The 24,973-nt window shown below is 39.2% G+C and overlaps 1 protein-coding gene across 6 annotated transcripts in view; it reads right to left on the bottom strand.

The window, feature by feature from the left end:
* LOC117432073 (rap1 GTPase-activating protein 1-like) overlaps positions 1–24,973 on the bottom strand; it is a 165,966-nt gene that overhangs the window by 123,782 nt on the left and 17,211 nt on the right. For 5 of the 6 annotated variants that reach the window (XM_059002078.1, XM_059002081.1, XM_059002076.1 and 2 more), the window contains exon 2: positions 12,209–12,252. The exons of the other annotated variant lie outside the window; for it this stretch is intronic. The gene's annotated coding sequence lies outside the window, so the exon portion shown is untranslated. The remainder of the gene's footprint in view (positions 1–12,208; positions 12,253–24,973) is intronic. 6 annotated transcript variants of the gene reach the window in all.

Below are 24,973 nucleotides of genomic sequence, written 5' to 3'. Positions count from 1 at the left end.
CATCCAGAAACAGACTGAATTGTGTACTGCAGATAGACTTGGAGTTCAGTTTGACATCACAGCACAGATGGAAAAACAGCATTACATAAGCAACTTAAGCTGTTCGAGCTGTGGTTTAAAATGGTATGCTCTGTTCTCATTGTATGTGAATGGGTCCTGGTTTTCAGTTTGAACCACAAATATAATATATTTGTATATGTGTTTTAGAAATGCCTGCCCATCAAGTCTTCTTACTCAGGGCCCTCAACAAAGATATTATAAGATGTGGTACTTACTGTTTGGAAAGAAAATATCTGAGCCAATAAAACTGATGGAAATTTGTTTAAAAATTTTCTAATTGCAGATTATCTGCGGGTTGCCTTTCGGATACCAGCCAGCTGTTCGTGACTGAAGTCACTAGAAGATCATTCAAGATAATTGACTCACAGCACAAGCTGTTTATATTTCCCATGGCATTTATGTTACCAGTACAGTAAGGAACTGTATGTTTAGAATTGTATTTACTTGTGCACAAGATGAGGTGTGGTTGCTTCTGTCTAATGGAGACTTCATTTATAATAACAGAATATTAATCCACTACTGTACCTATTAAGCTTAGAATTTCCGCAGCATTGGGGTACTGGTGAAATGAAACATGTACTTTAAGTTTTAGTGGTTTATCAATGTCACAAGAGATGCTTGGCCAGTAGGGGACATCAGTAATAACATCATTATTCTTATGCAAAATAGAACTGGGCAGTTTTTTTTTATTACTTTACATTCCATTGATTCTCAGTTTGGCTTATCATGTAATTCATGAATGGTACAGTGCTATTCTACACTACACATACATTAGACAAAGACCTATGCATACTAATTTGCCAGTACCTAGGCGTTGAAGCATATCCACACTAATGGTTTAGTACTGCCTTTGTCCTGTTGCTTGGATTCATTCACCGACCTACAATTGAATACATAGATAAAGGTTATCTGGCTGACTTAGAGTTACTGTATAACTCCACTGAGCAACACTATGCTGACTGAGGGCTCAAACGAACAGCTTTATTGCTGCATGCAGTTATAATCATTGTTGCCACAGTTGCAGAGGGGTCAAACCAGCCTGCATTAGAAATTCAGTTCTCTTTTCAGAAACATGGTTGAAAAAGGACATTAATCCTGGTAAATGGTGATCAGAAGCAGCAATAGGATATTAAACAGGTAGGAGATTAAATATTCTGAAAAGTAAGCCTTTAATAGAGTCTGGTTTAATCTGATTTCTGTTTAATACTACTGTATGGCTCAAACCAATTCCATTTTCAAAATGATTATTAAAAGCAATTATTCAGTCAAGCAGGCTACTGCAACTCCCTCCTGGCTGGCCTCCCTGCGTCCGCCACCCGTCCGCTCCAGCTCATCCAAAACTCTGCTGCCCGCCTGGTGTTCTCTCTGCCTCGCTTCGCCCACGCTACTCCACTACTCCGCTCGCTCCACTGGCTCCCGATCACCGCTCGCATCCAGTTCAAGACTCTTGTACTAGCCATCAGATGCCTTGACCAGACTGCACCCAGCTACCTCCAGACCCTCATCTCTCCCTACACCCCCACTCGACCTCTCCGCTCCGCCTGCACTAGAAGACTAGCTCTACCTCCGCTACGCTCCCCTGCCTCCAGAGCCCGCTCCTTCTCCACCCTTGCTCCGCAGTGGTGGAATGACCTTCCTACAGATGTCAGGACTGCCCAGTCCCTGACCACATTCCGGCGCCTCCTCAAGACTCACCTCTTCAAAGAGCACCTGTAGAACTCCTCTGTTTGTATCCTGGGACACTATCACCCTTCATGTAAATGTGCTTTATTTTGCTCTTATCTGCCCCCTATTTTACTGCATTTAATCCTGTACTTCAGAATACTGTAATCTGCCAAGTGTTTAACCTGTAGTACTTTGTATTTAATCATATCCTGATGTAACTATCACTATTTAATCATATCCTGATGTAACTATCACTATTATCTGCTGTATTATTGAATTGTGGTTTGTCACACTTGTACTTTGCTTGAACAAAAGTTATTGTATTTCTTGCTCTTATTGTATTACTTGTATTGTAACACTTGAAATGTATTTGCTTACGATTGTAAGTCGCCCTGGATAAGGGCGTCTGCTAAGAAATAAATAATAATAATAATAATAATAATTCTCCAGGCTGTTCCTATTTTTAAAGTAAAACGGTAAGTAAATCCCTGTGCTCAAGCAGGTCACCTTCCTTCAGACCCTGAAAAGTCTAATGAAAACGCAGACTACATGCGTGACAAGACAATCCTTGCTTATCGGACTCTTCAATACTCATTCTGCATTTGACATTTACAGAAATGTTAAGAAAATCGCAATCTCAACTCCCTCACAAATACTATTTTTGTATTAAGTTCAAGATGATAACTTTGTCACCACGGGTACAATTTTGTTGCCTTCATAAGACTGATTAACTGCATGCAGCAATAAAGCTGTTCGTTTGAGCCCTCAGTCAGCATAGTGTTGCTCAGTGGAGTTATACAGCAACTCTAAGTCAGCCAGATAACCTTTATCTATGTATTCAATTGTAGGTCGGTGAATGAATCCAAGCAACAGGACAAAGGCAGTACTCAACCATTAGTGTGGATATGCTTCAACGCCTAGGTACTGGCAAATTAGTATGCATAGGTCTTTGTCTAATGTATGTGTAGTGTAGAATAGCACTGTACCATTCATGAATTACATGATAAGCCAAACTGAGAATCAATGGAATGTAAAGTAATAAAAAAAAACTGCCCAGTTCTATTTTGCATAAGAATAATGAAAACAGTACCTTTGAATACAGTATTGATGGAAGAGAAAATGCGCTTGCTAGAAGAATATGTTAGTGAGGATGACTCTGATATTTAATTCCTGTACCAAGATGCTCTTTAAGTTTTTTTTTATGGAACCGGTCACAGACGTCTATTTTTGTGTTGCATTTTAAATAGCTTTAAATACGTTTTTTTTTTACTGAAGATTTATTCAAAATCTAGAGGGGATTTTCAAAAGTCTAAATGATAACTCCAGTGTTAATGAACAAATCGGCTCCTGTCATGACATACATTTTGACACAATCTGCTGTGTTTAATCATTTTTAGAGACCCAATACACCAGGTGACATTTAGTAGGTAAGTATTGTAAGACTACCTAGATAATTCAATATTTGTAGTTATGAAAACATTTCAGTCTTTATACTTGTGGTTATGAATTGGATTTATTCACTTGTTTTAATCTAACCTTATGGAACGTTTGTTGTATTGCTAAAATGATATACAGTGCCCCTATTTGTTACTACCAAGAAATGGTCAATGCAACTATAGCCTAATCATCTGAACTCTGGATACGTACATTATATGACAACTGACCTCTACTGTAGACCTCTACTGTAGACTGTAGGAAATAATGAAATCTTGGTATAGAAAACGACATACTAGAGTGGTGACTGAGGATTTGCAATGCGTCCTTAGCTTTTAACGCTTGTATCTAACTCACACACAAACGAAGAACAGGCGTACAAGGGCACGCAAGTCCACTAGGAATGTGATTGAGCAGACCCCTGGTTTACTAAAAATGCCCCATCTAAAAGCATTATGTGCGACGTAGAGGGACAGACACAGCCTGGGAAAGAGGAGGTGTCGCTGTCCCTGTACACTTCCAGCAGGTGATAACAGCACATTATTTTTCTTGATCTCGTTAGCATTCATTTTGATTAACGAGTTCCCCCTTACGTAATCGTTGAGATGTACGTGACCTGTGACAATTAAGCTTTTTACAGAGAAATTAGTTAATTAACAATCTCATCGACTCAATTTTCAAGCATTAACGGATTGATTTCATTAACAAATTCAGTTCGAAAATCACTTGTTACTAAAGCTGTTGTTACTATACCACGAGTTCCATACAATAACGATGATCCCCCCCCCCCCCCCCCCCGCCCCCACTGTATTAACACTGGCTCTTGTCAACTCCCCTTCCCTGATCTAAACGAATGTCATGATTTCATATTAAAAGATGTATTTCAATAAAGGGTTCAAATAAAAAGCAACATAATGAGACAAACATACAGACAGAATGACTGAAACAGACACGTACAGACTGTTAGACAGGCATACAGAGGGTGTCAGCATTTAGATAACAAACTGACAGGATGGCTAGACCTGGCACTGGAAGACCAAAGGTACAGTACGCAGGTACAGAAACAGACTTGAAGAGACAGCAGATAGATTCCCCGACAGGCAGATATATAGATAGAGAGCTGCTGAGAGAGGGCAGACAGAATCAGCTTTGGCATGCTCTTGTCACTTTAATGAACGATGCCCTTGTTCAGTGATTTTCTCCAGGGCAGATGTTCTCTCTCTCTCTCTCTCTCTCTCTCTCTCTCTCTCTCTCTCTCTCTCTCTCTCTCTCTCTCTGTCTCTCACTGCAGAATGTTACCCAATTTCATTGGCCTTTGTTCTATGGTTTGTAAACAGCAAAGGATCACTGGTGGCCTGTTTCGAGTTCAAGATAAGCGTTTCCATTATTGTCTAGTTTAATTAACAAATGCAAACCCCGACACTTCGATTTGTAAACTGTGTTGTATTTTTTAGGTAATGGCAAACTTATAAACACAAAATATTGATTAAATATTATGGTTTTGTAAAATGAACAGGTGTTAAACAAAGTAAGGAGTAAATGCTTTTAAAATAGCCAAGTAGACAAATGGTTGGGCTACTGCCTTTATCATTAAGAGTGAGAAGGCTTACACCTACTTCAAAAAAATCTCAGCAAAATTCCCACCACTGCAAAACCACTGTGTCACCATGTAAATCGATTAGCTACAGTCTGATTCAATTACCAACTAAATGAGTTCGTTGGTCTGAGATTAGCCCTCAGTGGACATTATTGCAGATCACAAAACCAACACCACACAACTGGCAGGGAATTGCTTGAGTCCTAGGACTGAATGGCAAGTCAAGAATGAGCTATAAAAACAAACAAAGCTAAATGGACGAATATCTAAGCCTCAATTACACACTGACATGTTGTACCATTATAACATAGTTCAAGAAAAATGAAATTGCAATACTTGTATACCCTCTGCAAATTGAGAGATGTATCTGTACTTGACATATATGTGATGAAGAATGGATATAATAACAGAACAGGCAAGCAATTTACAAAATAAGTTGAATTTCTTCCCAGGAGCAGAAACATAAACACAGCGTGTCTTTGCTAAAGCACTTCTCGTATGCTTCAGCGGTCTCTTGCCTATAATAATGAAATGTCAAGGCATGAATTACACAGAACCAGTGGTGCACACAAAATGTGCTACAGTGTTTAACTACTTGTAGAGGTTGCCAAGAATTCAGATTATGTTTTTGGTTTTGTTTTGCATTGTGCATTAAAGTTTAAGTGAGACCGGCTACTGGACCAAGGCAGATTGCTCTACCACTTGCGTCAATGGCTTACTCACTATGGTGAATCGGTTCTGTCTTCTGTAATTTTCCTGACCAATGGCACCCTTGTTCTTTTAAGGTTCAGAAACTCGGACGTCACTCTGGAGTTTTTCCTCACGGTGTCTGATTTTGTTCTTCCACCTAGGGATCACTGGTGATGTGAGAGAGCTGTGTTAGATTTAGAATTAGATTTAGATTAGATTTACAATTGATTTTAAGGTTTTGCTCTCTCTATGCTGGTACAGAGACTGGAATCGTGTCTCAAGAGCCAAGAACCACACTTGCTGGTGAAGCTACCCCAAGAAAAAAAGAAAAAAAAAGAAACTGAAGTGACAGCAGTAACCATGTGATCCAATTTCCAACTCTTGCTAGTCACCAGTAGTTGCTGATATTTCTGTCACCCACCCACCCACCCACATACAACCCATTCCTTGAAATATATAAAAACACTGTCATTTTGAATGGGAAATGGCATGTTCAATAACAAAGGACTTGCAAAATGATAACTACTTGTAATTGCATCAAGTTTCTTTGTACTGTGTAGGAGGTACAGTTTTACGTTGCAGCTGGTCTCCAGCACTGACACGGTGCTATAGGTTAGAAAGCCCTGCTGTATTAAAGGGGCTGCATGTCTGCTTAATATCAATCTGTCTCTTTGAAAGTGAAAGGGTTTGACGCCAAGTAGCGGATTCCTGTACAGCAAAATATGCAATTATTAAATAATGTTTTCGTAATACAGGAACATTCTGTTCTTAAGGGAGAGGTTTTCTCTAGTTGATTATAAATAGGGGAACACTTTTTATTTATTTATGAAGCTGCCATCAATAAAGGTGGGCTTCATGTGTCCAGCCAGAGAGTCTCATCCCGGGTTCTTATTACATGGCCTAATCTCTCCCATCACTTAGGCATGGTGGAGCGCTCAACCAGGGCTAATGTTTATTGTTGGCTGCTTTCAACTCCAATTCGATTCAGTATAAATCCTAACCTATTTATACCATATAATACACAATTAGTTATCTTGGTAAAGTTGATAGTTGGTAAAGTGATTTGGAAATCGTGCCTTTAGAATATAGGGCCCAAGCATTATCAAAAGGGACGCCATGGTCCTTTTAAGGGCATGCTGAAGTCAGATCAATGAGAGCTCATCTCCACCTCACACCCTCCCTCTTCCCTTGCCTTCACTGAGCGAGAAGGAGTTAACATGATGAGTATTGATTGGGTCATTCAGAGGCTGAGAACACAGGCTTCAGGAACCTTCCTCCCCCCGGGCCGTCTTTCAAAACGACAACAAAAACAAACACAATTGATTGGTTCCGACTGCTGCAGTCCAAGCGGCTGTCTGCAGGGGCAGTGAATTTATGGCGCAGTATCTCTGCATGTCAAAAAGCTCTTTAAAAAAGAGCTTTTTGACATGTTTAAGAAGGCTGTCACCTGCACGTGGCATCAGATGACATATGCAAGGGCTTGACGATGAAGTTTATAAACCGCTATGAGTTTAACAGAAGCATGCCTATTTGGGTCACACACTAGATTGCATTAGGGAAGGAAGCTTGTTTCTCTGTAATTAAAAACCCTGCTAGGGAATTTAACCCAACTGGACTGTGACAGTAGGATACACAGGTGGTTATTAAAGGAATAATGCACGACAGGGCGTGAGCGGTGATGGGATAACATCACTCCTCGGGGGGTTAGGCATGAGTGTGTCCAACACCCTAGAAGCGATGTTATCCCAGCACCACACACAACCTGGAGTGCATTATTCCTATTATACAATGACTGTAAAAAATAGCAAATACGACTCATGTCATGTTTAAAACTGATTTTAATTTGACAAATATGGAAATAACATTCCGGCTCGTAAAATGGTTCATGTTTTCCATTTACAACCGTAGTAAAGTATGGACTCTGACGTTCTAATAGATACACTAAAGTGTTATTTCTGTTTAAAATGAGTTAATAACAGTAGGACTTCTCAAGTTTTTTATGTATACCGTGAACACATTGTTGGCAGTGTTGAACTCTGCATTTGACAGTACATTAATGTTACGGCTCGGGGCGGTTCATTTAAGTGTCTGTTTAAGCCCGCTCTGAGCCCCATGTAACTGCTTATGCCATACTCTCCGGAGCTATTTCTGACAACGGCATAAAACTGTAGTAGAACTGTATTACTGTATTTCTATCGTGACAGTTTTCAAGTCTATATTTATTATCTCACTCACCCAGTCAATAAAAACTTTGACTGCCCAGTTGGTTGGTCATTTCGTGGATGCTTCATTTCTGTCAGAGTCTATCTTGTCTAGTCCCTCAGAGTCAATCTCCATTTAGAGGTGCTGTCTGGTCTCCTGGCTGCTCTGTGTTTGAAGGCTCCTTGCCAAACAAGGTTTCCACAGTTGTCATGTTGTTTAAGGTAAAATTCACTTCAGGAATTGTGTAATTTATTCTGTGTTATTGACAGTTGTGGTGGATTGATAGGTTTTCAGTGAGGAGGCTGCCGGTACTAGATCCCAGCATACCATCACGGGTCTAGGCTGACCAATCAGAGCTCAGGAATTTTTCTTGCCATTGTATAATATGGAATAATATACAGTAAAGCCTGCCAGGAGAGACCACACATGGGAGTCAGCAAAGTGGCTGCTTGTAAGAGGTGGTCCCTCTTCAGAGGTTAGCTGTGAAATGGGCACTTTTACGATGAACAGAGAGGCTACTATTGTTACCGATGTTTGCTTCTGAGATGACAGGAGCATTTTTACCACTTCTTCTTCTTCTTCTTCTTCTTCTTCTTCTTCTTCTTCTTCTTCTTCTTCTGTGTTGTTGAACAGCTCTAAAAGTCGGCTGTAGCCCTTTTGAATGGCAAATGCTTTCATGTCTCTAATCATATTCTTGGCTTCAGGCACTGAAATATATTTTTTTTTCTGGGATTTCAGAGGCAGTAATGCAGAAACTGTAATGAGCAAATGAAAAAAAAAATATCTGAAAACTTCAAAGAAACATGACTGTTAATCGGAGAGCGATTTCTCCTCCAGGTTTGTTTCAATGGATGAGTGTAAGAAAAATCGCTGGTCGCAAGTGACAGGTGGCAACTCTTCACAGTTACATTATAGAGAAACAGCGTTCCCTGGCCTCTGCAAGTAGTCTCTCATGACAGGTGGTGAGGTGGTCGCTAAGGCAGGCTTTACGGTAATATGTTAGTTAGACACCAGTGAGTTTTATTTAGTACAGAATTTAATACTGACAGTGCAGCAAAATCAGTGTGAAAAAAATACATGTATGTTCATGGAGTGCTGTGTGCAAAAAGATTTACATGTTACATTGTAATTATGTGTAAGTACACATGCATTTTCTATGTAACTACTGTGTGAATACACATTAATTAAAGATCCAATGTAAAGTGTTACCAAATCATTTTTTGCTGCTGGTGGAATCCATCCAGGATGGCAACATGCATGCAAATACAAAACTTAAATGAACAGCAGTTCTGCAGTGGTTTGTTTTCCCAACATAACTTCACATGAGTAAGCAAATAAAAAGGTTGCTTCTGACCCAAGAGGGTTCTGGTATTCATATGTTATTTGCTAATTAAATACATAGAGTGGATTTATTCTTCTGTAAAAATGTTAACATGTTTATACTCAAGGCTTATTCAGACCATTTATTTTCATTGCCCTGATGTTTTATTCAATAGAAACAAAATTCCTCCCACTGGTCAATATCTCAGCAACAATTTAAAAAATAGGCTTTTGAAATGTAGAATTTACTGTCTTTATAGCTGCAGTGTCCTACAACAAGTCCAATTTTACAATGGTGTCTATTTGCTACATTCATTCATAGGCTTCTGTTCAACTGATTTTCCAAAACAGTAAAACATTCAGGCCAGTCAAAGGACATGCAAATGTGGCATTAAAAGAAGGGAGACTGTGGCAAAGTGCCCCGCCCCTGTGTGCATTTGTGTGTTCTATGTTGTTGTGTATGCGTGCGTATGTTAATGTTGGTGTATAGATTGGTACACGGGATATAAACAGGTCTGTGTTTCACGTGTGTTTAAATTGTATATTTGTATTTAGGCACGGGATTGCACATCACGCACGTGCATTTAAAATATAATATGCGAGCACGGGGTTGCACAGAATTAATTCACGTGCTGGGATTCAAGTGAATAATTAATTAGTAATTGAATCCCAGCACAACAGTATATATAGATGCACATTTTCATTCAGTCGGGGTTAGGTGTTCGGTGAGTGGAGAACGGGATTGGAGACGGAGGTGAAGTAAAATAATAATAATAGTAAAAGTAATAGTTAACGTGTTTTCACTCACCGTGTTTGTTCGTCTGTCTGTCCTGCACCGTCTGTTTAGCGTTTAGTCGTTTTGTATGTCTGTTTATTTTGGCGCAAGTGCCGTGTCCTGTTTTGTGCTGTTTACAACCCTTTTATTTGTTAATAAACGCTGAGTGCAGCCATTGCACTCAGCTCATCACAACCACTGTCTTTGTTTGAATTCCTTTCTGGTCTGACGCAACCCACTCTGGCCGTCTTTGTGACAGAGACCTTCACACAGAATTGTACGATCCCATAGGTTTCTTATTATTTAAAAACATTTTGGACCCACAGGGAGGTCGGAAGCCAAAATGGAGGCCAGTTTGCAAAAAATTGGACACAGGTGCTTAACACAAGTGTATATAAACTGAGGGTGAGTGAGGGATGTGGAGTGAGGAGTGAGGAGTGTTGAGTGTGGAGTGAGGAGTGTGGAGTGAGGGTGGAGTGTGGAGTGTGGAGTGAGGGGTGTGGGGTAGAGACTACCAGGGATACGATAATGCACCCATCCACTGTGCCAGAACTGTGCAAAAATGATTTTAGGAGCATGACAGAGAATTCAGGGATCTTCCCTGGTCTTCATCATCACCCCCTGTGACAGATAAACTTCCCTCCTGACCTGGGAGAGTGCTGTGTAAAGGGAACAGAGTGCCCTGTACTGGATGGCCATACAATTCATTCCCAGGGTTAGGCAGAAGTTGGCCATCTCGAAAGGGGGAGGAGCTATGGTACACTAAATCATCAACCCGGAAGGGAAACAGTGTGGCAGCAGCGGATTGGAAGAGCAGTTGCAATCGATAACCAAGGGGTCATGATTGACGGTATAAAAGGGGACATAGTGAAGTGATCTGTTCCTTTGGACTTGTGTGGACTTGTGATCATGTTTGTTTTACGTCTGGGTGTTTAAAGATCGGGACTATTATTTCGGGGCCAACCCGTGGATTACAATAGAGCAATACGCAAACCATTGTGTATTGTCTGTTCTCATTATTGTTTACTGTTTGTCACCAGATTTTGGATTACAAAAATAAAACACCATTGCACCTGGATTATCGTTGACCACGACAGCGCGACACATAATCAGAAGAAATTCAAATCAATTTAATGAGCTAAGAAGATTTAGTGCTTGTGAGCATTCTGGATGCATTGTTCTAGCAGCTTCTTGACATCTGGATGGAGATTCTGAAGTATAGAATGCAATGGTACATATATGACCATGTGCAGCTTCTTGTCCAGTACCTTCTGTATTCCACCCTAGCACTGTCATATTGAAGAACAGTGTACCACAAGTATACTGTGCATATAACATACAACCTGTATATCTGTATACTGTGACTTCAAATCACAATGAAGAGGGAGCAATACCAGAACACACTGTACAGAAATCCCTTCATAATTAAATATTATCAGGCATATTTTATTATTACAAGTGACAATGATTTTGGATAAGTGTGCCATAGCAAAACAAGTTATGCAGGCTTTTATTAAACAGTGAGAGATAGCTTGCGCTTTCTGAACAGTCAGACGGCCCGCCAGAGCCTGATCTACGCAAATACAATCAAGCGCTCAATCAAATCTGGTTTCTTAGAGACGAGAGGAAGCAGAAGGTAATGGATTGATAATCACAATATAGCGGCAGGCTGTATGGGGGGGGGGGGGTGCACCTGGGACAGGGATCAATTGCAGCAAGCTACCACAGCTAGACAGTGTTCTTTCTTCACACTGTCGCTACACTGAAATGAGGTTTGATTTATTTAAGAGACGATCCTTGCAGACTTGTAATTTCGTTTTTCTGACAGTGTCAACCCTCCTGGCTCCTTTCTGTCAGATATATTGAATAAAAGATAGTTAAGGAGGACAAATAGAAAGGGGCTATTAGCCAACCTGTAATGGCAACACAATGGAATGGGTCTTTGGTATAGACACAGATTATTGTAGCTGTATATATTAGTTCATATCATTGGGATACCACCATACTGACCAATGTTATCATCTGTTCACACAGTATTTCAAATTGGCTGAATCAGTTCGACAGAAGGTGTGAGGTTCCTTGCCAAAATAACGTTAGGTAGAATATTATTCCACTCTCCTCATGTTCAATTACACAAGCCGCAGGTAAAGCAACACGCTGTTTCGTACAGTACGTTTACAGTGACAGATCTGAAATACATTCAAATTGCATTTTTACTTTTTATGTAGTTCTTGTGCTAATTGCCTAATATTAATAAACTAATTACCAACAACAGCACTTTACTAACTGCGAGTTCAACTCTATTGCCTGTAACAAAGCACCTTTCCTGCCATTTGAGTTTGACGTCAGTGTTCAAAAAAGCCTAACCCTAAATGGTGCAGTGCTAGAACACTGATCAGGCGTCTTAATAGATGCTTATTATAAAGCTACCCAACTCTGTGTTCTACAAACAGTGCATTTCTTACCTTTGTAGTTTCTGTCTTTGTTCTTCAAAAGGTCCTCTTCAGTTCTGTAAAGTAACATAAAAACAACTTATTTAGTCATTTTGTTTTTCTTTATAAGCCCTTTTCACAGAATAACTGAAATAAAGCAACTCTTATCTGTTGAGGAATCTGAGAATGTATTTTTCAGTGGGCTGTATAACCCGTATAATGTACTATAAAACTCACGGTAAGACTCATATGCCTTACATTTGTATTATATTCACCTGCAAGGAACTCTGATTTAAAGGTGCTGTTTGTTAAACGCAACCTAGTCACATGTTTTCTTAGATCGTATCAATAACTGTTATGTGTTATGTGGTTGTAAAATAACTGACTGTACAGCTGATCCTCCCAGCAAAACCTGGAATTGCTAGACTCTGATTAAGTTTTATGCTAATACAGCTTCCTCATATATGCATAATCATTGCTCCCAGCCAGTCCATTACTTCTCACACATGCAGTTCTATTTTAAAAGGGACATAATAAGTGCTCATGCATGGCGGTGTGTTAACAGCAGTTAACAAACATCTCCCATTTACCCTGACAGCACTGCAGTTACACCAATGTACCCCGGGCCAGGGGAACTACTGGAGTTGCCACCAGTGGCCACATGTATCTCATTTAACTTGTGGCACAATAATACACAAGGGCCACCCACAAGCATCAGCTGCTGCATCTAACTCCATCCAGAGAAATACAGACACAGACAGCAACCCTGATCATGCAGCAGTGTGGAGTAGTGGTTAGGGCTCTGGACTCTTGACCGGAGGGTCATGGGTTCAAATCCCAGGTGGGGGACACTGCTGCTGTACCCTTGAGCAAGGTACTTTACCTAGATTGCTCCAGTAAAAACCCAACTGTATAAATGGGTAATTGTATGTAAAAATAATGTGATATCTTGTAACAATTGTAAGTCGCCCTGGATAAGGGTGTCTGCTAAGAAATTAATAATAATAATAATAATAATAATAATATGCTGTGTGTAGGGGGTTTCTTATTGTATCAGCAATGTTATCTCGTGCTGTTTGGGCAAAGAGGACCACAAATCTAAGCTGCTCAAACTGCACAAATTCAGAAAATATGAGACACCCTACATACAATATAATAACTTAACATACATAACTTTCCATACTAAGCTATGGAATAATGTGGCTAACAGACAGCAAATTATTACATTTCATGCTAAAACTAATTATGACATTGAGATGCTGCAACTTGAAATGAGCCACAATGTTGAACATTCTATTTTTTACATTTCCTTTGACATCAGAGCTGTATAATTGCTTTGGAACAACATTGTGCTGCAAGTTGAAATTGATTTTAGAATGTAATGATTGGGATTCTCAATCTTACACAGCCTCGGGGACTGATGGAAAAACGCTGTTTTGAATCAAAGGGAAAATACAGAGGAATAGAATAATATTACTGGTATAAAACTAGGAAGGAAATTAAAATGGTGTTTTAATGGAAGTGTAAGATGGTTTCTCAGATAGAATAGTTTATAAATTAATATTTCATGTGTAGGGGGTCTCTTAGGAGAGAGGATTTCAAAGCAAAAGTTTGTCTGGCTGCTAATTTCTGGTATCAACCTCATTAACTACTATTACACATAAAAAAAGTGTTTTTTAAAATTTTTTAACTTATCATATGTTATATGCACAGGATAGGATCTATACACAAGAGGAAATTTGACAAACCGGTAACAGGATTGGTTGATTTCTCATATGTAATATATAATTAGGGCTTTAACAGATAAAACACCCCCTGATACAAAAACAATGAAATCGGTGTATAGCCAATAAACACCAGAAAAAATGGTTACTTAATTCACGTTGTCTTCACCCCTTTCCCATTAAAAAAACAAAAACTACTACAAAAAAAACAAAAAACAAACTACCGCATTTGCTCGAGTAAAAGTCGACCCCCCTCATTGTAAGGGCGAGATTCGAGTATAGAAAATTGCTCCTAAAAAATTGCCGATTTTCAAGTTACTTATAAAATTGTATAGTTAACTTGAAATCTCCAATTGTTTAAAAGCTGAAAATAATTAAAAAGGTCTAATTAAGGTAATGAATAGTTCAATTAAGGGTTTCATTAAGTAATTGAGAACTCAGTTGGAATGAAAACCAGCAGACACAGAGATCCCCCAGGACCTGGACTGGGAAACCCTGGCTTAGATAACTAAAATAGACACCTTTAAGTCTATCTGTCCTCATGTAACAGAAATACATCCTCACGTGTAAATGGCATTGGTTTGTAAAATGATGTTCTGAATACATTTATTATATACTGCTCTATTATTAATATACAAGTAAAACATGTAGTTAATTTTGTTTTTAATCATTGCCTTTGTCAGTTTCATTGAAAAGAGGGAAAAGGTTGATGAAGAGAATACCGTTAAAAAGCTGAGGTACTTGGTCGATTGTAATGTCACCATTTTGAATGGACTTTGCAGTTGAATGGAATTGTAAAAGGTGCTTCAGGTATGATTTTTTAAAGCAGATGACGTCAACCGTGCTGATATGGAGAAGAACACAGCACGGTAAAAACTGAAATACATGGGCTGACTAGGGTTTCTCCATGATGTGTCGTGGGATACAGAAGGTGAAACGTGCACTCTGATTGGCTGGAATATCCAAAGCAGTCAATAATTCATAATATGTAACATTCTTCATAATTTAAAGAATAATTAGGGCTTTTTACCATCCCCTTTTATTTCATTTTGAGTGGTTTCTTTTGCAAATATTGTGTTTAAATCAATTTTTGAATAAAGATTATTTTTGTATACACAATACCTGTTTACTAGATAGCTCTGACTCTTACAACAATACAAAAACGTTGATCTAGCCTGTGCTGCATATGTCTATCCAGAAAGACAAAGTGGTACTAGAGCTGGAGTGAGGCTCCTGGAAGATCAAAATGCCTTAGCATAGAGTACTAAAAACGGAATTAAACACTGTATGAATAATTGCAATATAACCTCTCAGAATAATATGAAACAGGTATGATCATAATTGAAAAGCTACTCTTCACAAACGCACATATCTGTGCTATAAAAACACATTTGGGTATTGTATTGTATTACATTGGGTCAGTTATAATTCATTCAGGTCGTATGACACACCATGTTGAGATCACTTATAATGATAATTATATTCCCGCATTGAAGTCAAATCAATATGCGTCTTTAGGGTTCAAGATCGTCACAAGTGTGTAAGTGCATTCCTCCCTTTAATAAAACAATGACCTTCAGAAGCCAGGCTCTTCACAATTCTAAAGAAGGTTTTTAATGTGGAACTGCAGTATCACTTGTAAAGGTTACTGTGAAGGCCATGCTGAAACCGAGCCTTTAGGTGTGCTTATGGGAGGTTATAAATATGTATTGTACACAGAAAGGAAAGGGATAGCATATAAAGAAGCACTAGAATATATTAATTAGAGGCAGTGTTAAGAGTTGTCTCCCATAATTATAAGACCTTTGGAGTGGGCCTCCTTTTGATTCCAAGTAAACAGTACACATGCATACAGTAAAATGTCACGCTTCAAAGAAGATGGATATGCTGCATCAGGAACTGTCTTGGACTGGGTTAGGTGGTGAGGTAATGCATATTAGTACACATAACTGCAAAGTTTTGTTCCATTTGGGCTTGGGCAAAAAATGTCTCTTATTGCAAGCCTACAAATCTGAAACATGTGTGACCTACATGAAAGCTAAATGCTTGATTATAGCATCTCTCTGTGGCCCACAAATGGTTTTGAAGTTACAGATGACCACTTAATTGTGTGGATATACTGTACATGTATATAGAAGTTTTATCTGAAACAGTGGTAAACTCAGTTAGCAATAGAATGAGAGTTAGAAATATGGCAAGCTCCAGCACGTGACGTTAGAACAAGGATAAATAGTGCCCTCTAACGTCCTCACTGGAACCTATAAGCACTGAGAGTGTAGATCTCGCACTCAGAATGTCAACGACAAAGCATTCGAAATGTTTCAACCACAACAGGTTTTATATAAACAGATTACGTACGTTAATATCAGCTTTTTTTATTTAGGCCTAAATGACTGACACAGCAAAGAGTGTGTGAGAAATACACTCTCAATTTAATCGGAGGTAGCCACTAAACAGTTACTAACATAAATGTTCGTACATCTTACTATCACTGGCAACACCGTCACTGCTCCTTCTTGTCCTGACGATTGTTTTTGGTTATTTGGAGATTTTTCAAATATTGCACTACAAGAACATTTGGTGGAGAAAAATGATCTTTAAATCATTATCCTTCAGCCTATTTAGTTGTATTAATGTGTATAATTTAGGGCCCCACTAAATTTGTGGCATCACAGTTAAATTAATAAAAACCAAGGCTTAAAAAAAAAAAAAAAAAACCCTGGTCACTCTTTGAAGCTTCAAATATCTTGAAATCTCATTAGTCTAAAACAAAAACTATAAAACAATCGTAGTCCCTGATTCAGGACCCGTTTGTCCTTGAAAGCTGTGTTTTTTATTCTATTTTTTTCTATCTTTAAGTAAATTGTTTCAGGGCTGTCGGCTTTCTCCTGAGGGCTGCAGAACAATTTATTTTATCTTCATGACATTTTCCTTATTGACATTTGCCGGCTATAAACTGTCTGGGTGCAATCAAAGGGATGAATGGATCGTTAGGTGAATTCGTTTTCCTCTTTCATCCAATTCCTTATTATGTTTTTATCATGTCTATAGTATATTTTCTGCTATTGGGACAGGGGCACACTGAAATGTCACAGACTTTAGTCCCTATTCACTAAAAGTCGGTCAACTTATATCTGTAGAGATACCCCACCGATGAATATCATTAGAGCATTTTACAGCACTGGGGAATTCTCCTGGATGGCATCAACCACCTCTCTATGGTTATCCCCCGGGATTAACCATAAAAAAGAAGGTTGGTGCAACCCAGGGGGAGTACCAGGGTGAGTAATATTCAGTGGTGGCGTATCACAGATCAACCCCTCAGTGTGAGAAGTTTTATGCCCTCATTTTAGTAACATGCAAAGTTATTTGCATTAGTACCACTTGTGAATCATGAGCACTATATTCAAAAGTTTTAGCCAATACTTTCAGAGTTAACATCATTTTTGCACTGTTTGTTACACTCTGGTGTACCAGCTCAGCTTATACCCCTTTCACACAGATGAGTTATGATGGCTCAGAACCAGCACTGATGCGGCATTTTGGTCTGTGTGACTTACCTCTACTGTCATAGAGCCGTCATATTTTATGCCATCTCTGAACCACCTCGCAAGGTAGTAGATTGAAAGTCAACATCCCACGTGACTGTATACTGGATGTGTTGGGTATTTCTGTCGTTGGTGTTACACGCTTTCATTTTTTTCAAATACAATGGCTGATCAAGAACAAGGTAGTAATTGAAGTCTGGAATAAGTTAAGAAATTGTTAACTTTACGGGCTGACGAGGAGCTGAATTCACAAATAGAAGGGACGGTGCGTGACGCTGTAATTTACGGGCGAATCGCCGTTGCCATGACAACGATCTGTTGACTGACAGGTTTGAAAGTTGTACTCACATGATCCCTTTGGTTGTGTAAATGGGTTATGACGGTATTATACCGTCATATATTGCACAATTTTGTGCTGTGTGAATGGGTTATTTTAAATAATTCTTTTAACGTCTCTGAGATGGCTCAGTAGCGGCATTTGAGTGTGAAAGCAGCTTGAAAAGAGAAGACATGATTGATAGTCCCTTTGCTGAGTTTTAAAAAGTCACCAGGACGTGATGAGTGAAACTGAGAATGATACACAAAGTGAATCTAAACAATGAGAAGAATATAATATAATAACTATGATATTTCATACCCATACCTTTGCTCTTTAAATCACAGTATTTCTTGAGCTGTTTTTTTTTTTTAATCAGCTTTATGCTGTTACTTTCTTTGTAACAGTACAATAACTGCATGCTGTATTCTGTGGGCTTGAAATGCTATTTAATTCTACACATTGAAATGTCTGGCTGCAGGGACCCCCCCTTGCTCCTGTTGTAACTGAAGAAGGACAGCCTGCCACTCTTATCGGTGTAATTAGCTGAAAACCCCAGGTTACAATATGAGGGGAAATGAGTTCATTCAAAGCAGAAGGCTGACTCAGAAGGACAGAAACTCTTGCTGGCACCACGCAGACTCACAGCAGAGAAGAAGGTCTCTGCACACAGTCAGGATCTGCAATGTGACGCAATGTACTGCTGAACTGGGAGTCTATGTAATGTAAAAAATAAGTGCTAGGACAAAATATTTAAAGAGCAAGTAGCTGAAAATTACATGTTTTTTTTCTGATGTTTGCAATCATTTTGAATGGTTCTTATTGAAATTACTCGAAACGTTGAATTTTTTTGATAAGGGTTAAGGTCAGGGGTGTTCAATCACAGTCCTGGAGGGTCATTCCACTCCAGGTTTAACATGTAAAATGAGATAATTAACCAGTCAGGGTCTGGATGAAGGTTTACTTGGTTCAATTAAACAATTTAGAACAGGGTTGGAACAAAGACCAGGAGTGGAACGGCCAACTTTGGACTTTGACTATGAGTTCAGGAGCTGCTCTTCAGTTTCAGTTACCTGTCATTAGAGCTGCATGATCAGAATATTCAGGTTGAGGTCTCCACAGACATCAGGTGCTGACACTCAGGTGAGGGTCTTTGCTGTTGATGAGTCTAATTCACCATTCAAAGTGAAACAACGGCAGAAACAGCTGGTTGGATTTCTTCAGCTGTTTCACCGTCTAGTGTTAGCAGAGTATTGCCAAGAAAACAAAAAGAAACCTAAAGTGGAGCATCACTAGAGGGCACTGACTCTTACTTCTGTAATTGACCAATCTTGCATTTGTTACTCTATCTATGGCAGGCAACTAAAACAGAAGAGCAGCAACAAAAAATAAAACAAAGAAAAAATGAAATATAGCGCAGACTGCAAATAAATTACATTCTGAGTCACTGTTTACTTTTTTTTTTATATAAACCACTTTGAAGATTACTTTTTCTTGTGTAGTACATACTGTGAAGTTATTTGAAGGCAGATGTGTAATTACATTAGGAGGAAAGCTTTTAGTTATATTAAAAGTCCACTGTAGGTCAAGCACGTTGTTGGGTTTTATGACAGACTCAGTGACCTCATGCACACTGCGTACAGGACATGACCTCCTTGCTGTGTGGAATTCTGGGTATATACAAGCTGGAGAGTTTGTATAAAAGTGACGGCTGTGCAGATGCTATAAAAAGTAATTCCATTTAACATGATTTTGTCAGCAGTTATTAAAATGATTTTTTTTTCAAAACATGCCTTTTGCGGCTGTCGCAATAGTCATAAACCAGTTGCAAACGAGTCGGAAGTCTGGGGTGAAATGTACTAAACAAGCGCACTGCTGTTAGTCTCTTTTTTGTGAATGCTTTGCAGCAGCAGTTTTTCTTTGCAGTTCAGCCTTAGATGAATATGTAATTATGGGCATTCCTGCATAAATTCGCAAAAATGGGGTGGAGCAAATAAGGGTTCTTAAATATTAGAATGAGATGTACTAAAGCTGCCGGCAATTGCAACACTTACAATTGCATAAATTTGTTAAGAACTTTTGAAAACACGTTTTCAACAGTCGCAGTTAGCAAACCTTTAAAGCAGTATGAAAAACACTATGGCCACTGTGATTGCAGCAAGAAGGAGACATTGTCTTCAACAAGAATGAGTGATTTGTAGGATGAGAAGAGAAAGGGTATTTTGTACCCGCATTACCCTCTTCGATTTAAATGAAGACCAAATTAAGCACAGGTACAGGCTTGACAGCCACATAATTCTTGAGCTGCTGTCTGATTTAAAAGATGACCCAGTGAAGCCATGCTATCCCTGCAGTGGTCAAACTATTGGCCACCCTGCATTATCTTGCCTCTGGGTCCTTTCAGGAGACTGTGGCAGCTTTTGCTGGCATTTCCCTTAATTGAACTATAATTTGCCTAATCAGAGCTTTTTAATTATTTTAAACAGTTGGTTCCAAGTTAAATATAAAATTATATAAGGAACTTGAATTCTCCAACTTTTTGTCAGCTAAACAATTTAAAAAAGTCAAATTCAGCTAATTATTAGTTTAATTAAGGTTTCAATTAAGTAATTGAGAGCTCGGTTGGAACAAAAACCAGCAGGATAGTGGGCCCCCAGGACCAGGGTTGAGAAGCACTGCTGTAGAGAACACTGGAGTTAGAATGCAGGAAATCTCCAGTTAAAGTAAATTATCAACCTCACATTGTCTCAGCCAATCAGGTTCCCAGTAGAGTGCTTGTTATTCCACAGATGCCCTCTAAAAGCTAACAGGACTTTAAAGCTTAGCTAAATAGCAACATACATTTAAAGTAGCCTACATGATACAGAACAAAACATAACCTTTAAAACACTCTCATACCCCAAACTACTGATTTGGTTTGCAATAGTATTAATATTCTCTATAGCTATTATTACCTGTAGTTAATTGACCGGCTCTGGATACCTATGAAAAATGGGCTGTGATCAAATTTATAACTAGGAATAGCACCAACTGAAATCCAACTGCTGGAGGGAAATCAGCTTGACAGAGCATTTCTCTTCCCAATTTTGGTCTATACTGTAATGGGTTGCAATAAAACTTTTTTTTTTATTATTAGGTTCAGGTTGTTAAAAGTTGCTGAAAGTCTTTTTTCCCACACACTGCAACTCTGCTGAAAAAGTATAATCACTATCAGAGCAGTCTGTGAAAGCATGTCCTTGAAAAAACCATCTTCATCGGCCATGCCTTTTCTCCATAGCTGTCTGATTTCGGGGAGAAACAAAAACATCTTCCCTGTGACCAATTCTTTTTGATAAGCACAGCGCTTCTATTTACTGCAATTCTAGGTTACAAATTTCTTGTTTCACTGAATTTGGTTCTGTTGGGGATATTTCCTGCTGGGGAAGTTAGTTTAAGTTTAGTATCTTAAACATCTAAGTTTATTGTAATCAATAAAAAAAGCCATCATAAGGCCAAAACCTTCTTATCCTTTTTTCTTCTTTTCCTTTCCTGCGCTCACTCTCTCCTTTTCACCCCTGTCTCCCAGCCTCGGAGCCCAGCCACACGGCTACTCCACCAAGGCAGCTCTCTAGCCAGGGGGAGCCCCCGGCATCCTTGCATGTTTCTGTATTCTTTCTCGTTGAAGCGCTCCAGTCTCCCCCTCGGAGGATGTGAAGCACATTACTCAGCCGTGGCAGTCTTCCCTCAGCAAGCCTGGGGAGACCTCTGGACTTCTCTCCATCTTCTCAATTCTCCTGCGCCGGCCTCACCTCCGCAAGGGCGTCTCTCCACGAGTCAAGTGGAGACCCTGTCCTCTTTACTAAGCCACAGGCACACTCCTCCCGCTCCAATCCAGTCCTTGCTCCTGTCCTGTGAATTGTGCATGTTCTTATTTCTGACGGTTTAGGATAGGTTTGCTTCCAGGGTTGAAGGGTCGTGTTTGTCCAGTACTCCCAAACATCTTGTTAATCTTGTTCATATCATTTAGAATTATTAAACAATAAAATAAATCAGCACAGTGCTGCTTTCACTTCCAGACTCTAAGGCACTCCTCCTGCCCTGATACATATAAAACAGCACAGAGAGTTTGTTGACCACTCACAGGAGCAAGGCTAATGGAATCTGCCACTTCAGTTAGTGAAACTCATTAAGAGGAGACATATACATGATTCCCTGCTCAGCCTGGATTACATTCCTCTGTGTTCAAGAGGCATAACATTCTGTCAACAAAAAATAACATTTCAAACATTTCAATGCATTGTTTAGATGATACAAAATTCAGTGCCTGCTTTTGAAGCTATGTTGAAATATCAGGGTGACCTGATTTACTCAATTCTAAAAGTTTATATTAACCCCCAAAAATAAGCATACCTTTACATCAAAAGCTCCAAATTGCAGTGTCTAAATAGGAATGACAATACACAGAAGTGGTATATAGACAGACGATGCAGTGTCTTCAACCTGCTGTTGATCTCTCACTAATAGATAGCTTGTACAGCTAGGTTTCAATGCTCTACATTATACAAGGAATAATGTGCATCCTACTGTAAATATGAATGATGACATTTATTCAAGGGTTTTGTTGACATACAAACAATGAGAGTGAGAGCCAGAAATGGTGGTGGCCTTAAGATGAGGTTTTATAATACACCCAACCCCAACCCCAACCCCAACCCCAACCCCAACCCCAACCTCAACCTCAACCCCCCCAACCCCAACCCCAACCCCAACCACATTATACCTTTAAAATCATTCTGCATGTTTAAGTCATCATTTTTAGATAATGCTGGGAACAGCTTTTGATCAAAGCCGGCAATGCATTCCCATCCCAAAGGATTTTCTCTCCCTATTGATTTTCTCATTGAAACGGTCTATTCTCCAGAACCCACGGATCTCAATGGAATAGAGAATGAGACTCTCCTGTGGATTTCAAGGGAGAACAGCACATTTACAAAGAAACCGAATGTGATTACAAAGAGATAACCACACTGCATTAATCACATCAAGCTTACTGACTGCATTATGTATTGGTTCTAGCACCAAGTATAGAATCATAATCTGCTGATTTATGAGACTAAACACAAAAGATGAGCAAGGACTTTTTTTGACCCACAGCTGGCTTAAAAAAAATAATATTCAGGAATGTGTTATGCCCTTCACAGAAGCTCCTTTCTGTATCATTGTACTTTGAACTTGGTAAGCAACCTGGTTTTATTATTGGTTTTAGGGGGGGCACCATGACTTGAAAGATTGTGTATGAAACATATACAATCAACCTCTGTTAACTCGACTGGTGGGTAACTCGACACCTTCACTTAATTCCTCTTTTAATTTTTTAATTCAACACCACGCTTTACTCGCAACTCAACACTTATTACTGGTACAGAAGTTTACTGTAGTTATCTTTCCTTAAATCAATGACCAGCTCATGTCATAGACACTAGCCAGCCGTGCAGAGTTTCACCCGTTTCAACAGAGTGATCAATCAAAACATAACAACGGCGCTGAAAAATAATCTATTCCTGAGGAAACACGGAATTCATTTGGGACTGGGTCCTTCAGTGGTTCTCTTTTCTGTTTCTCGTTCTTTTGTGTTCTATACATGTCCTTTCTTGACTGGTTCCCCCCAGGACAGTAGGCATTATAACTTGGTACCCCCACTCAATGATGTTGTAGAATAATGGTAGGTACTTAATGGTTGAAAATGAAGATTATCCATGTATGATAGTGTACGTATAAGATATTAATTACTACATTCCACATAATCTCAAGCACCATGTAAATTCATTGATCCCCGGGCCTGGGGAACTTTGTTTTGTCAGATGTCATTTAGGACAGAATATTTCTGTATGTGCTGCAGCCCTCTTGAAAACATACAGTCCCCAGTTTGGGATGCCCTTTATACATTCTAGACTGTTCAATATGACCAGTCTGAAACACTACTGTGTACTATCGATTTGTTCAGTTTATTTTGGGCAGTAAGGAGAACATTGTAAACATTAGTTTCACAGAGTCAGGGCAGATGATACTGTTGTACTTTCACAGAGTCGGGGCAGATGATACTGTTGTACTTTCACAGAGTCGGGGCAGATGATACTGTGGTACTTTCACAGAGTCAGGACAGATGATACTGTTGTACTTTCACAGAGTCAGGGCAGATGATACTGTGGTACTTTCACAGAGTCAGGGCAGATGATACTGCGGTACTTTCACAGAGTCAGGACAGATGATACTGTTGTACTTTCACAGAGTCAGGGCAGATGATACTGTTGTACTTTCACAGAGTCGGGGCAGATGATACTGTGGTACTTTCACAGAGTCAGGACAGATGATACTGTTGTACTTTCACAGAGTCAGGGCAGATGATACTGTGGTACTTTCACAGAGTCAGGGCAGATGATACTGTGGTACTTTCACAGACTGGCGCACACTCAATTCTGCTCATTACCGGGAGACTCCTTGCCGCACTCACAAGTGTTCCAAACAATAGAAAACAATGGCACTCACACTACAAAGACATGAATTGCGTATGCTCAATTTCCAAATTAACCTAGTTTATTTAAATGATGGGGAACTTTCAACACAGCTGAATAAGGGAAAATGGAGTGAAACTAGCAAATCAGTAGCCATCAGATTTGCACAACATAAATCTGATTGCAACCAAAACCAGCACATGCATAACAGTCTTATACCAAACACTCCAAGACAGCATATTTGGAATGAGCACAATAACACCTCACACTATCTGCGATTCTCCCCCATCTTATCTTTTTTATTTCTTCCCCTCTTGTATTAACCTTTCAAATTTTCATGGCTTTATTTTATGTTATTTATTTTTATTATTTTACATTCTTGCCATGTACTTATTTCTTTTCTTTTCCCTAAGTGACTAACTAGTCACTCACACATCTGCAAGCTTAACGTCCCGTTCGTGGATTATTCGCACACACCTACTCCTCCTAATGTGACTTTACAAAACCATTCCAACATTTAGAGACATTGAAAAAGACTTTGAATTGAAACGCTTGCCATTGAAATTCAGTTTCTTTTAGTATTTCTACAAAGTTAGTATTTTAGTATTTCTACAAATTTCTACAACGGTGGGAAAACCCAGACCATTACACCCAAAAAATAATGAAAGGGAATGAAAAGTACTAAACCTGACTCATTCAGTACTAATGGCATGGCAAAA

Source organism: Acipenser ruthenus, chromosome 27 (assembly GCF_902713425.1).
Source record: "Acipenser ruthenus chromosome 27, fAciRut3.2 maternal haplotype, whole genome shotgun sequence".
NCBI lineage: Eukaryota > Metazoa > Chordata > Actinopteri > Acipenseriformes > Acipenseridae > Acipenser > Acipenser ruthenus.
This window is presented reverse-complemented; position numbering and strand designations above follow the sequence as displayed.